The sequence below is a fragment of the Acipenser ruthenus genome, chromosome 44 (assembly GCF_902713425.1).
Source record: "Acipenser ruthenus chromosome 44, fAciRut3.2 maternal haplotype, whole genome shotgun sequence".
NCBI classification, from domain to species: Eukaryota; Metazoa; Chordata; class Actinopteri; order Acipenseriformes; family Acipenseridae; genus Acipenser; species Acipenser ruthenus.
Genome location: NC_081232.1, coordinates 5,841,641 through 5,851,153, shown reverse-complemented (window position 1 = coordinate 5,851,153; position 9,513 = coordinate 5,841,641). Strand labels below are relative to the sequence as shown.

The following is a 9,513-nucleotide window of genomic DNA, read 5'->3' as shown; positions in this document are numbered from 1 at the left end:
TCAATTGTAAAATGTAATTACAAAAATGTAATGCCTGCAGCACTTGATATTCCCAGGTGGTCTCCCATCCAAGTACTAACCAAGCCCAACATTGCTTAGCTTCTGAGATCAGACGAGATCAGGCTTATTCAAGGTGGTGTGGCCGCAGGCGATTGCATTTCTGCTTTCATGACTTTTATGTTTAGTGAGCTGGGGGTGATTCCTCCAAAATTTCCTTTTGTCCTCCACACATTTCAATTGTAAAATGTAATGCCTGCAGCACTTGATATTCCCAGGTGGTCTCCCATCCAAGTACTAACCAAGCCCAACATTGCTTAGCTTCTGAGATCAGACGAGATCAGGCTTATTCAAGGTGGTGTGGCCGCAGGCGATTGCATTTCTGCTTTCATGACTTTTATGTTTAGTGAGCTGGGGGTGATTCCTCCAAAATTTCCTTTTGTCCTCCACACATTTCAATTGTAAAATGTAATGCCTGCAGCACTTGATATTCCCAGGTGGTCTCCCATCCAAGTACTAACCAAGCCCAACATTGCTTAGCTTCTGAGATCAGATGAGATCAGGCTTATTCAAGGTGGTGTGGCCGCAGGCGATTGCTGTTCTGCTTTCATGACTTTTATGTTTAGTGAGCTGGGGGTGATTCCTCCAAAATTTCCTTTTGTCCTCCACACATTTCAATTGTAAAATGTAATTACAAAAATGTAATGCCTGCAGCACTTGATATTCCCAGGTGGTCTCCCATCCAAGTACTAACCAAGCCCAACATTGCTTAGCTTCTGAGATCAGACGAGATCAGGCTTATTCAAGGTGGTGTGGCCGCAGGCAATTGCTGTTCTGCTTTCATGACTTTTATGTTTAGTGAGCTGGGGGTGATTCCTCCAAAATTTCCTTTTGTCCTCCACACATTTCAATTGTAAAATGTAATGCCTGCAGCACTTGATATTCCCAGGTGGTCTCCCATCCAAGTACTAACCAAGCCCAACATTGCTTAGCTTCTGAGATCAGACGAGATCAGGCTTATTCAAGGTGGTGTGGCCGCAGGCGATTGCATTTCTGCTTTCATGACTTTTATGTTTAGTGAGCTGGGGGTGATTCCTCCAAAATTTCCTTTTGTCCTCCACACATTTCAATTGTAAAATGTAATTACAAAAATGTAATGCCTGCAGCACTTGATATTCCCAGGTGGTCTCCCATCCAAGTACTAACCAAGCCCAACATTGCTTAGCTTCTGAGATCAGACGAGATCAGGCTTATTCAAGGTGGTGTGGCCGCAGGCGATTGCATTTCTGCTTTCATGACTTTTATGTTTAGTGAGCTGGGGGTGATTCCTCCAAAATTTCCTTTTGTCCTCCACACATTTCAATTGTAAAATGTAATTACAAAAATGTAATGCCTGCAGCACTTGATATTCCCAGGTGGTCTCCCATCCAAGTACTAACCAAGCCCAACATTGCTTAGCTTCTGAGATCAGACGAGATCAGGCTTATTCAAGGTGGTGTGGCCGCAGGCGATTGCATTTCTGCTTTCATGACTTTTATGTTTAGTGAGCTGGGGGTGATTCCTCCAAAATTTCCTTTTGTCCTCCACACATTTCAATTGTAAAATGTAATTACAAAAATGTAATGCCTGCAGCACTTGATATTCCCAGGTGGTCTCCCATCCAAGTACTAACCAAGCCCAACATTGCTTAGCTTCTGAGATCAGACGAGATCAGGCTTATTCAAGGTGGTGTGGCCGCAAGCGATTGCATTTCTGCTTTCATGACTTTTATGTTTAGTGAGCTGGGGGTGATTCCTCCAAAATTTCCTTTTGTCCTCCACACATTTCAATTGTAAAATGTAATTACAAAAATGTAATGCCTGCAGCACTTGATATTCCCAGGTGGTCTCCCATCCAAGTACTAACCAAGCCCAACATTGCTTAGCTTCTGAGATCAGACGAGATCAGGCTTATTCAAGGTGGTGTGGCCGCAGGCGATTGCATTTCTGCTTTCATGACTTTTATGTTTAGTGAGCTGGGGGTGATTCATCCAAAATTTCCTTTTGTCCTCCACACATTTCAATTGTAAAATGTAATTACAAAAATGTAATGCCTGCAGCACTTGATATTCCCAGGTGGTCTCCCATCCAAGTACTAACCAAGCCCAACATTGCTTAGCTTCTGAGATCAGACGAGATCAGGCTTATTCAAGGTGGTGTGGCCGCAGGCGATTGCATTTCTGCTTTCATGACTTTTATGTTTAGTGAGCTGGGGGTGATTCCTCCAAAATTTCCTTTTGTCCTCCACACATTTCAATTGTAAAATGTAATGCCTGCAGCACTTGATATTCCCAGGTGGTCTCCCATCCAAGTACTAACCAAGCCCAACATTGCTTAGCTTCTGAGATCAGACGAGATCATGCTTATTCAAGGTGGTGTGGCCGCAGGCGATTGCATTTCTGCTTTCATGACTTTTATGTTTAGTGAGCTGGGGGTGATTCCTCCAAAATTTCCTTTTGTCCTCCACACATTTCAATTGTAAAATGTAATGCCTGCAGCACTTGATATTCCCAGGTGGTCTCCCATCCAAGTACTAACCAAGCCCAACATTGCTTAGCTTCTGAGATCAGACGAGATCAGGTTTATTCAAGGTGGTGTGGCCGCAGGCGATTGCATTTCTGCTTTCATGACTTTTATGTTTAGTGAGCTGGGGGTGATTCCTCCAAAATTTCCTTTTGTCCTCCACACATTTCTATTGTAAAATGTAATTACAAAAATGTAATGCCTGCAGCACTTGATATTCCCAGGTGGTCTCCCATCCAAGTACTAACCAAGCCCAACATTGCTTAGCTTCTGAGATCAGACGAGATCAGGCTTATTCAAGGTGGTGTGGCCGCAGGCGATTGCATTTCTGCTTTCATGACTTTTATGTTTAGTGAGCTGGGGGTGATTCCTCCAAAATTTCCTTTTGTCCTCCACACATTTCAATTGTAAAATGTAATTACAAAAATGTAATGTCTGCAGCACTTGATATTCCCAGGTGGTCTCCCATCCAAGTACTAACCAAGCCCAACATTGCTTAGCTTCTGAGATCAGACGAGATCAGGCTTATTCAAGGTGGTGTGGCCGCAGACGATTGCATTTCTGCTTTCATGACTTTTATGTTTAGTGAGCTGGGGGTGATTCCTCCAAAATTTCCTTTTGTCCTCCACACATTTCAATTGTAAAATGTAATGCCTGCAGCACTTGATATTCCCAGGTGGTCTCCCATCCAAGTACTAACCAAGCCCAACATTGCTTAGCTTCTGAGATCAGACGAGATCAGGCTTATTCAAGGTGGTGTGGCCGCAGGCGATTGCATTTCTGCTTTCATGACTTTTATGTTTAGTGAGCTGGGGGTGATTCCTCCAAAATTTCCTTTTGTCCTCCACACATTTCAATTGTAAAATGTAATTACAAAAATGTAATGCCTGCAGCACTTGATATTCCCAGGTGGTCTCCCATCCAAGTACTAACCAAGCCCAACATTGCTTAGCTTCTGAGATCAGACGAGATCAGGCTTATTCAAGGTGGTGTGGCCGCAGGCGATTGCATTTCTGCTTTCATGACTTTTATGTTTAGTGAGCTGGGGGTGATTCCTCCAAAATTTCCTTTTGTCCTCCACACATTTCAATTGTAAAATGTAATTACAAAAATGTAATGCCTGCAGCACTTGATATTCCCAGGTGGTCTCCCATCCAAGTACTAACCAAGCCCAACATTGCTTAGCTTCTGAGATCAGACGAGATCAGGCTTATTCAAGGTGGTGTGGCCGCAGGCGATTGCATTTCTGCTTTCATGACTTTTATGTTTAGTGAGCTGGGGGTGATTCCTCCAAAATTTCCTTTTGTCCTCCACACATTTCAATTGTAAAATGGAATTACAAAAATGTAATGCCTGCAGCACTTGATATTCCCAGGTGGTCTCCCATCCAAGTACTAACCAAGCCCAACATTGCTTAGCTTCTGAGATCAGACGAGATCAGGCTTATTCAAGGTGGTGTGGCCGCAGGCAATTGCATTTCTGCTTTCATGACTTTTATGTTTAGTGAGCTGGGGGTGATTCCTCCAAAACTTCCTTTTGTCCTCCACACATTTCAATTGTAAAATGTAATGCCTGCAGCACTTGATATTCCCAGGTGGTCTCCCATCCAAGTACTAACCAAGCCCAACATTGCTTAGCTTCTGAGATCAGACGAGATCAGGCTTATTCAAGGTGGTGTGGCCGCAGGCGATTGCATTTCTGCTTTCATGACTTTTATGTTTAGTGAGCTGGGGGTGATTCCTCCAAAATTTCCTTTTGTCCTCCACACATTTCAATTGTAAAATGTAATGCCTGCAGCACTTGATATTCCCAGGTGGTCTCCCATCCAAGTACTAACCAAGCCCAACATTGCTTAGCTTCTGAGATCAGACGAGATCAGGCTTATTCAAGGTGGTGTGGCCGCAGGCGATTGCATTTCTGCTTTCATGACTTTTATGTTTAGTGAGCTGGGGGTGATTCCTCCAAAATTTCCTTTTGTCCTCCACACATTTCAATTGTAAAAAGTAATGCCTGCAGCACTTGATATTCCCAGGTGGTCTCCCATCCAAGTACTAACCAAGCCCAACATTGCTTAGCTTCTGAGATCAGACGAGATCAGGCTTATTCAAGGTGGTGTGGCCGCAGGCGATTGCATTTCTGCTTTCATGACTTTTATGTTTAGTGAGCTGGGGGTGATTCCTCCAAAATTTCCTTTTGTCCTCCACACATTTCAATTGTAAAATGTAATGCCTGCAGCACTTGATATTCCCAGGTGGTCTCCCATCCAAGAACTAACCAAGCCCAACATTGCTTAGCTTCTGAGATCAGACGAGATCAGGCTTATTCAAGGTGGTGTGGCCGCAGGCGATTGCATTTCTGCTTTCATGACTTTTATGTTTAGTGAGCTGGGGGTGATTCCTCCAAAATTTCCTTTTGTCCTCCACACATTTCAATTGTAAAATGTAATGCCTGCAGCACTTGATATTCCCAGGTGGTCTCCCATCCAAGTACTAACCAAGCCCAACATTGCTTAGCTTCTGAGATCAGACGAGATCAGGTGAGATCAGGTTTATTCAAGGTGGTGTGGCCGCAGGCGATTGCATTTCTGCTTTCATGACTTTTATGTTTAGTGAGCTGGGGGTGATTCCTCCAAATTTCCTTTTGTCCTCCACACATTTCTATTGTAAAATGTAATTACAAAAATGTAATGCCTGCAGCACTTGATATTCCCAGGTGGTCTCCCATCCAAGTACTAACCAAGCCCAACATTGCTTAGCTTCTGAGATCAGACGAGATCAGGCTTATTCAAGGTGGTGTGGCCGCAGGCGATTGCATTTCTGCTTTCATGACTTTTATGTTTAGTGAGCTGGGGGTGATTCCTCCAAAATTTCCTTTTGTCCTCCACACATTTCAATTGTAAAATGTAATGCCTGCAGCACTTGATATTCCCAGGTGGTCTCCCATCCAAGTACTAACCAAGCCCAACATTGCTTAGCTTCTGAGATCAGACGAGATCAGGCTTATTCAAGGTGGTGTGGCCGCAGGCGATTGCATTTCTGCTTTCATGACTTTTATGTTTAGTGAGCTGGGGGTGATTCCTCCAAAATTTCCTTTTGTCCTCCACACATTTCAATTGTAAAATGTAATGCCTGCAGCACTTGATATTCCCAGGTGGTCTCCCATCCAAGTACTAACCAAGCCCAACATTGCTTAGCTTCTGAGATCAGACGAGATCAGGCTTATTCAAGGTGGTGTGGCCGCAGGCGAATGCATTTCTGCTTTCATGACTTTTATGTTTAGTGAGCTGGGGGTGATTCCTCCAAAATTTCCTTTTGTCCTCCACACATTTCAATTGTAAAATGTAATGCCTGCAGCACTTGATATTCCCAGGTGGTCTCCCATCCAAGTACTAACCAAGCCCAACATTGCTTAGCTTCTGAGATCAGACGAGATCAGGCTTATTCAAGGTGGTGTGGCCGCAGGCGATTGCATTTCTGCTTTCATGACTTTTATGTTTAGTGAGCTGGGGGTGATTCCTCCAAAATTTCCTTTTGTCCTCCACACATTTCAATTGTAAAATGTAATGCCTGCAGCACTTGATATTCCCAGGTGGTCTCCCATCCAAGTACTAACCAAGCCCAACATTGCTTAGCTTCTGAGATCAGACGAGATCAGGCTTATTCAAGGTGGTGTGGCCGCAGGCGATTGCATTTCTGCTTTCATGACTTTTATGTTTAGTGAGCTGGGGGTGATTCCTCCAAAATTTCCTTTTGTCCTCCACACATTTCAATTGTAAAATGTAATGCCTGCAGCACTTGATATTCCCAGGTGGTCTCCCATCCAAGTACTAACCAAGCCCAATATTGCTTAGCTTCTGTGATCAGACGAGATCAGGCTTATTCAAGGTGGTGTGGCCGCAGGCGATTGCATTTCTGCTTTCATGACTTTTATGTTTAGTGAGCTGGGGGTGATTCCTCCAAAATTTCCTTTTGTCCTCCACACATTTCAATTGTAAAATGTAATGCCTGCAGCACTTGATATTCCCAGGAGGTCTCCCATCCAAGTACTAACCAAGCCCAACATTGCTTAGCTTCTGAGATCAGACGAGATCAGGCTTATTCAAGGTGGTGTGGCCGCAGGCGATTGCATTTCTGCTTTCATGACTTTTATGTTTAGTGAGCTGGGGGTGATTCCTCCAAAATTTCCTTTTGTCCTCCACACATTTCAATTGTAAAATGTAATTACAAAAATGTAATGCCTGCAGCACTTGATATTCCCAGGTGGTCTCCCATCCAAGTACTAACCAAGCCCAACATTGCTTAGCTTCTGAGATCAGACGAGATCAGGCTTATTCAAGGTGGTGTGGCCGCAGGCGATTGCATTTCTGCTTTCATGACTTTTATGTTTAGTGAGCTGGGGGTGATTCCTCCAAAATTTCCTTTTGTCCTCCACACATTTCAATTGTAAAATGTAATGCCTGCAGCACTTGATATTCCCAGGTGGTCTCCCATCCAAGTACTAACCAAGCCCAACATTGCTTAGCTTCTGAGATCAGACGAGATCAGGCTTATTCAAGGTGGTGTGGCCGCAGGCGATTGCATTTCTGCTTTCATGACTTTTATGTTTAGTGAGCTGGGGGTGATTCCTCCAAAATTTCCTTTTGTCCTCCACACATTTCAATTGTAAAATGTAATTACAAAAATGTAATGCCTGCAGCACTTGATATTCCCAGGTGGTCTCCCATCCAAGTACTAACCAAGCCCAACATTGCTTAGCTTCTGAGATCAGACGAGATCAGGCTTATTCAAGGTGGTGTGGCCGCAGGCGATTGCATTTCTGCTTTCATGACTTTTATGTTTAGTGAGCTGGGGGTGATTCCTCCAAAATTTCCTTTTGTCCTCCACACATTTCAATTGTAAAATGTAATTACAAAAATGTAATGCCTGCAGCACTTGATATTCCCAGGTGGTCTCCCATCCAAGTACTAACCAAGCCCAACATTGCTTAGCTTCTGAGATCAGACGAGATCAGGCTTATTCAAGGTGGTGTGGCCGCAGGCGATTGCATTTCTGCTTTCATGACTTTTATGTTTAGTGAGCTGGGGGTGATTCCTCCAAAATTTCCTTTTGTCCTCCACACATTTCAATTGTAAAATGTAATTACAAAAATGTAATGCCTGCAGCACTTGATATTCCCAGGTGGTCTCCCATCCAAGTACTAACCAAGCCCAACATTGCTTAGCTTCTGAGATCAGACGAGATCAGGCTTATTCAAGGTGGTGTGGCCGCAGGCGATTGCATTTCTGCTTTCATGACTTTTATGTTTAGTGAGCTGGGGGTGATTCCTCCAAAATTTCCTTTTGTCCTCCACACATTTCAATTGTAAAATGTAATGCCTGCAGCACTTGATATTCCCAGGTGGTCTCCCATCCAAGTACTAACCAAGCCCAACATTGCTTAGCTTCTGAGATCAGACGAGATCAGGCTTATTCAAGGTGGTGTGGCCGCAGGCGATTGCATTTCTGCTTTCATGACTTTTATGTTTAGTGAGCTGGGGGTGATTCCTCCAAAATTTCCTTTTGTCCTCCACACATTTCAATTGTAAAATGTAATGCCTGCAGCACTTGATATTCCCAGGTGGTCTCCCATCCAAGTACTAACCAAGCCCAACATTGCTTAGCTTCTGAGATCAGACGAGATCAGGTTTATTCAAGGTGGTGTGGCCGCAGGCGATTGCATTTCTGCTTTCATGACTTTTATGTTTAGTGAGCTGGGGGTGATTCCTCCAAATTTCCTTTTGTCCTCCACACATTTCTATTGTAAAATGTAATTACAAAAATGTAATGCCTGCAGCACTTGATATTCCCAGGTGGTCTCCCATCCAAGTACTAACCAAGCCCAAAATTGCTTAGCTTCTGAGATCAGACGAGATCAGGCTTATTCAAGGTGGTGTGGCCGCAGGCGATTGCATTTCTGCTTTCATGACTTTTATGTTTAGTGAGCTGGGGGTGATTCCTTCAAAATTTCCTTTTGTCCTCCACACATTTCAATTGTAAAATGTAATTACAAAAATGTAATGTCTGCAGCACTTGATATTCCCAGGTGGTCTCCCATCCAAGTACTAACCAAGCCCAACATTGCTTAGCTTCTGAGATCAGACGAGATCAGGCTTATTCAAGGTGGTGTGGCCGCAGGCGATTGCATTTCTGCTTTCATGACTTTTATGTTTAGTGAGCTGGGGGTGATTCCTCCAAAATTTCCTTTTGTCCTCCACACATTTCAATTGTAAAATGTAATGCCTGCAGCACTTGATATTCCCAGGTGGTCTCCCATCCAAGTACTAACCAAGCCCAACATTGCTTAGCTTCTGAGATCAGACGAGATCAGGCTTATTCAAGGTGGTGTGGCCGCAGGCAATTGCATTTCTGCTTTCATGACTTTTATGTTTAGTGAGCTGGGGGTGATTCCTCCAAAATTTCCTTTTGTCCTCCACACATTTCAATTGTAAAATGTAATTACAAAAATGTAATGCCTGCAGCACTTGATATTCCCAGGTGGTCTCCCATCCAAGTACTAACCAAGCCCAACATTGCTTAGCTTCTGAGATCAGACGAGATCAGGCTTATTCAAGGTGGTGTGGCCGCAGGCGATTGCATTTCTGCTTTCATGACTTTTATGTTTAGTGAGCTGGGGGTGATTCCTCCAAAATTTCCTTTTGTCCTCCACACATTTCTATTGTAAAATGTAATTACAAAAATGTAATGCCTGCAGCACTTGATATTCCCAGGTGGTCTCCCATCCAAGTACTAACCAAGCCCAACATTGCTTAGCTTCTGAGATCAGACGAGATCAGGCTTATTCAAGGTGGTGTGGCCGCAGGCGATTGCATTTCTGCTTTCATGACTTTTATGTTTAGTGAGCTGGGGGTGATTCCTCCAAAATTTCCTTTTGTCCTCCACACATTTCAATTGTAAAAT

The 9,513-nt window shown here is 43.7% G+C and overlaps 40 non-coding genes and 2 pseudogenes across 40 annotated transcripts; all 42 read right to left on the bottom strand.

Annotated features, from left to right (window-relative positions):
* Positions 1 to 31: 31 nt before the first annotated feature.
* LOC131720340 (5S ribosomal RNA) lies at positions 32 to 150 on the bottom strand. The gene has a single exon (XR_009319238.1). It is a non-coding gene; the product is annotated as a 5S ribosomal RNA (ribosomal RNA).
* A 100-nt stretch (positions 151 to 250) lies between these two features.
* On the bottom strand, positions 251 to 369 carry LOC131720339 (5S ribosomal RNA). Its single transcript, XR_009319237.1, has one exon. It is a non-coding gene; the product is annotated as a 5S ribosomal RNA (ribosomal RNA).
* A 100-nt stretch (positions 370 to 469) lies between these two features.
* On the bottom strand, positions 470 to 588 carry LOC131718023 (5S ribosomal RNA). Its single transcript, XR_009316917.1, has one exon. It is a non-coding gene; the product is annotated as a 5S ribosomal RNA (ribosomal RNA).
* Positions 589 to 702: 114 nt separating this feature from the next.
* On the bottom strand, positions 703 to 821 carry LOC131720338 (5S ribosomal RNA). Its single transcript, XR_009319236.1, has one exon. It is a non-coding gene; the product is annotated as a 5S ribosomal RNA (ribosomal RNA).
* Positions 822 to 921: 100 nt separating this feature from the next.
* On the bottom strand, positions 922 to 1,040 carry LOC131720337 (5S ribosomal RNA). Its single transcript, XR_009319235.1, has one exon. It is a non-coding gene; the product is annotated as a 5S ribosomal RNA (ribosomal RNA).
* A 114-nt stretch (positions 1,041 to 1,154) lies between these two features.
* On the bottom strand, positions 1,155 to 1,273 carry LOC131720336 (5S ribosomal RNA). Its single transcript, XR_009319234.1, has one exon. It is a non-coding gene; the product is annotated as a 5S ribosomal RNA (ribosomal RNA).
* A 114-nt stretch (positions 1,274 to 1,387) lies between these two features.
* On the bottom strand, positions 1,388 to 1,506 carry LOC131720334 (5S ribosomal RNA). The gene has a single exon (XR_009319232.1). It is a non-coding gene; the product is annotated as a 5S ribosomal RNA (ribosomal RNA).
* A 114-nt stretch (positions 1,507 to 1,620) lies between these two features.
* LOC131710240 (5S ribosomal RNA) lies at positions 1,621 to 1,739 on the bottom strand. Its single transcript, XR_009312111.1, has one exon. It is a non-coding gene; the product is annotated as a 5S ribosomal RNA (ribosomal RNA).
* A 114-nt stretch (positions 1,740 to 1,853) lies between these two features.
* Positions 1,854 to 1,972, bottom strand: LOC131720333 (5S ribosomal RNA). Its single transcript, XR_009319231.1, has one exon. It is a non-coding gene; the product is annotated as a 5S ribosomal RNA (ribosomal RNA).
* A 114-nt stretch (positions 1,973 to 2,086) lies between these two features.
* Positions 2,087 to 2,205, bottom strand: LOC131720332 (5S ribosomal RNA). Its single transcript, XR_009319230.1, has one exon. It is a non-coding gene; the product is annotated as a 5S ribosomal RNA (ribosomal RNA).
* A 100-nt stretch (positions 2,206 to 2,305) lies between these two features.
* On the bottom strand, positions 2,306 to 2,424 carry LOC131712065 (5S ribosomal RNA). The gene has a single exon (XR_009313954.1). It is a non-coding gene; the product is annotated as a 5S ribosomal RNA (ribosomal RNA).
* A 100-nt stretch (positions 2,425 to 2,524) lies between these two features.
* LOC131713598 (5S ribosomal RNA) lies at positions 2,525 to 2,643 on the bottom strand. The gene has a single exon (XR_009315131.1). It is a non-coding gene; the product is annotated as a 5S ribosomal RNA (ribosomal RNA).
* A 114-nt stretch (positions 2,644 to 2,757) lies between these two features.
* On the bottom strand, positions 2,758 to 2,876 carry LOC131720331 (5S ribosomal RNA). Its single transcript, XR_009319229.1, has one exon. It is a non-coding gene; the product is annotated as a 5S ribosomal RNA (ribosomal RNA).
* A 114-nt stretch (positions 2,877 to 2,990) lies between these two features.
* On the bottom strand, positions 2,991 to 3,109 carry LOC131720695 (5S ribosomal RNA). The gene has a single exon (XR_009319592.1). It is a non-coding gene; the product is annotated as a 5S ribosomal RNA (ribosomal RNA).
* A 100-nt stretch (positions 3,110 to 3,209) lies between these two features.
* Positions 3,210 to 3,328, bottom strand: LOC131720330 (5S ribosomal RNA). The gene has a single exon (XR_009319228.1). It is a non-coding gene; the product is annotated as a 5S ribosomal RNA (ribosomal RNA).
* A 114-nt stretch (positions 3,329 to 3,442) lies between these two features.
* On the bottom strand, positions 3,443 to 3,561 carry LOC131720328 (5S ribosomal RNA). The gene has a single exon (XR_009319226.1). It is a non-coding gene; the product is annotated as a 5S ribosomal RNA (ribosomal RNA).
* Positions 3,562 to 3,675: 114 nt separating this feature from the next.
* Positions 3,676 to 3,794, bottom strand: LOC131720327 (5S ribosomal RNA). The gene has a single exon (XR_009319225.1). It is a non-coding gene; the product is annotated as a 5S ribosomal RNA (ribosomal RNA).
* Positions 3,795 to 3,908: 114 nt separating this feature from the next.
* Positions 3,909 to 4,027, bottom strand: LOC131720326 (5S ribosomal RNA). Its single transcript, XR_009319224.1, has one exon. It is a non-coding gene; the product is annotated as a 5S ribosomal RNA (ribosomal RNA).
* Positions 4,028 to 4,127: 100 nt separating this feature from the next.
* LOC131720325 (5S ribosomal RNA) lies at positions 4,128 to 4,246 on the bottom strand. The gene has a single exon (XR_009319223.1). It is a non-coding gene; the product is annotated as a 5S ribosomal RNA (ribosomal RNA).
* A 100-nt stretch (positions 4,247 to 4,346) lies between these two features.
* On the bottom strand, positions 4,347 to 4,465 carry LOC131720324 (5S ribosomal RNA). Its single transcript, XR_009319222.1, has one exon. It is a non-coding gene; the product is annotated as a 5S ribosomal RNA (ribosomal RNA).
* A 100-nt stretch (positions 4,466 to 4,565) lies between these two features.
* On the bottom strand, positions 4,566 to 4,684 carry LOC131720322 (5S ribosomal RNA). The gene has a single exon (XR_009319220.1). It is a non-coding gene; the product is annotated as a 5S ribosomal RNA (ribosomal RNA).
* A 100-nt stretch (positions 4,685 to 4,784) lies between these two features.
* LOC131712121 (5S ribosomal RNA) lies at positions 4,785 to 4,903 on the bottom strand. The gene has a single exon (XR_009314010.1). It is a non-coding gene; the product is annotated as a 5S ribosomal RNA (ribosomal RNA).
* Positions 4,904 to 5,003: 100 nt separating this feature from the next.
* LOC131712835 (5S ribosomal RNA) lies at positions 5,004 to 5,132 on the bottom strand (annotated as a pseudogene).
* Positions 5,133 to 5,245: 113 nt separating this feature from the next.
* LOC131720321 (5S ribosomal RNA) lies at positions 5,246 to 5,364 on the bottom strand. The gene has a single exon (XR_009319219.1). It is a non-coding gene; the product is annotated as a 5S ribosomal RNA (ribosomal RNA).
* Positions 5,365 to 5,464: 100 nt separating this feature from the next.
* LOC131720320 (5S ribosomal RNA) lies at positions 5,465 to 5,583 on the bottom strand. The gene has a single exon (XR_009319218.1). It is a non-coding gene; the product is annotated as a 5S ribosomal RNA (ribosomal RNA).
* A 100-nt stretch (positions 5,584 to 5,683) lies between these two features.
* LOC131720319 (5S ribosomal RNA) lies at positions 5,684 to 5,802 on the bottom strand. The gene has a single exon (XR_009319217.1). It is a non-coding gene; the product is annotated as a 5S ribosomal RNA (ribosomal RNA).
* A 100-nt stretch (positions 5,803 to 5,902) lies between these two features.
* Positions 5,903 to 6,021, bottom strand: LOC131720318 (5S ribosomal RNA). The gene has a single exon (XR_009319216.1). It is a non-coding gene; the product is annotated as a 5S ribosomal RNA (ribosomal RNA).
* A 100-nt stretch (positions 6,022 to 6,121) lies between these two features.
* Positions 6,122 to 6,240, bottom strand: LOC131720317 (5S ribosomal RNA). Its single transcript, XR_009319215.1, has one exon. It is a non-coding gene; the product is annotated as a 5S ribosomal RNA (ribosomal RNA).
* Positions 6,241 to 6,340: 100 nt separating this feature from the next.
* LOC131713770 (5S ribosomal RNA) lies at positions 6,341 to 6,459 on the bottom strand (annotated as a pseudogene).
* A 100-nt stretch (positions 6,460 to 6,559) lies between these two features.
* Positions 6,560 to 6,678, bottom strand: LOC131719027 (5S ribosomal RNA). The gene has a single exon (XR_009317923.1). It is a non-coding gene; the product is annotated as a 5S ribosomal RNA (ribosomal RNA).
* Positions 6,679 to 6,792: 114 nt separating this feature from the next.
* Positions 6,793 to 6,911, bottom strand: LOC131720316 (5S ribosomal RNA). The gene has a single exon (XR_009319214.1). It is a non-coding gene; the product is annotated as a 5S ribosomal RNA (ribosomal RNA).
* A 100-nt stretch (positions 6,912 to 7,011) lies between these two features.
* LOC131720315 (5S ribosomal RNA) lies at positions 7,012 to 7,130 on the bottom strand. Its single transcript, XR_009319213.1, has one exon. It is a non-coding gene; the product is annotated as a 5S ribosomal RNA (ribosomal RNA).
* A 114-nt stretch (positions 7,131 to 7,244) lies between these two features.
* LOC131720314 (5S ribosomal RNA) lies at positions 7,245 to 7,363 on the bottom strand. Its single transcript, XR_009319212.1, has one exon. It is a non-coding gene; the product is annotated as a 5S ribosomal RNA (ribosomal RNA).
* A 114-nt stretch (positions 7,364 to 7,477) lies between these two features.
* Positions 7,478 to 7,596, bottom strand: LOC131720313 (5S ribosomal RNA). The gene has a single exon (XR_009319211.1). It is a non-coding gene; the product is annotated as a 5S ribosomal RNA (ribosomal RNA).
* Positions 7,597 to 7,710: 114 nt separating this feature from the next.
* Positions 7,711 to 7,829, bottom strand: LOC131720311 (5S ribosomal RNA). The gene has a single exon (XR_009319209.1). It is a non-coding gene; the product is annotated as a 5S ribosomal RNA (ribosomal RNA).
* A 100-nt stretch (positions 7,830 to 7,929) lies between these two features.
* Positions 7,930 to 8,048, bottom strand: LOC131720310 (5S ribosomal RNA). The gene has a single exon (XR_009319208.1). It is a non-coding gene; the product is annotated as a 5S ribosomal RNA (ribosomal RNA).
* Positions 8,049 to 8,148: 100 nt separating this feature from the next.
* Positions 8,149 to 8,267, bottom strand: LOC131713488 (5S ribosomal RNA). Its single transcript, XR_009315119.1, has one exon. It is a non-coding gene; the product is annotated as a 5S ribosomal RNA (ribosomal RNA).
* Positions 8,268 to 8,380: 113 nt separating this feature from the next.
* Positions 8,381 to 8,499, bottom strand: LOC131712190 (5S ribosomal RNA). The gene has a single exon (XR_009314083.1). It is a non-coding gene; the product is annotated as a 5S ribosomal RNA (ribosomal RNA).
* Positions 8,500 to 8,613: 114 nt separating this feature from the next.
* Positions 8,614 to 8,732, bottom strand: LOC131711094 (5S ribosomal RNA). Its single transcript, XR_009312976.1, has one exon. It is a non-coding gene; the product is annotated as a 5S ribosomal RNA (ribosomal RNA).
* A 100-nt stretch (positions 8,733 to 8,832) lies between these two features.
* Positions 8,833 to 8,951, bottom strand: LOC131720309 (5S ribosomal RNA). The gene has a single exon (XR_009319207.1). It is a non-coding gene; the product is annotated as a 5S ribosomal RNA (ribosomal RNA).
* A 114-nt stretch (positions 8,952 to 9,065) lies between these two features.
* LOC131720308 (5S ribosomal RNA) lies at positions 9,066 to 9,184 on the bottom strand. Its single transcript, XR_009319206.1, has one exon. It is a non-coding gene; the product is annotated as a 5S ribosomal RNA (ribosomal RNA).
* A 114-nt stretch (positions 9,185 to 9,298) lies between these two features.
* On the bottom strand, positions 9,299 to 9,417 carry LOC131720307 (5S ribosomal RNA). Its single transcript, XR_009319205.1, has one exon. It is a non-coding gene; the product is annotated as a 5S ribosomal RNA (ribosomal RNA).
* Between the last annotated feature and the right edge of the window lie 96 nt (positions 9,418 to 9,513).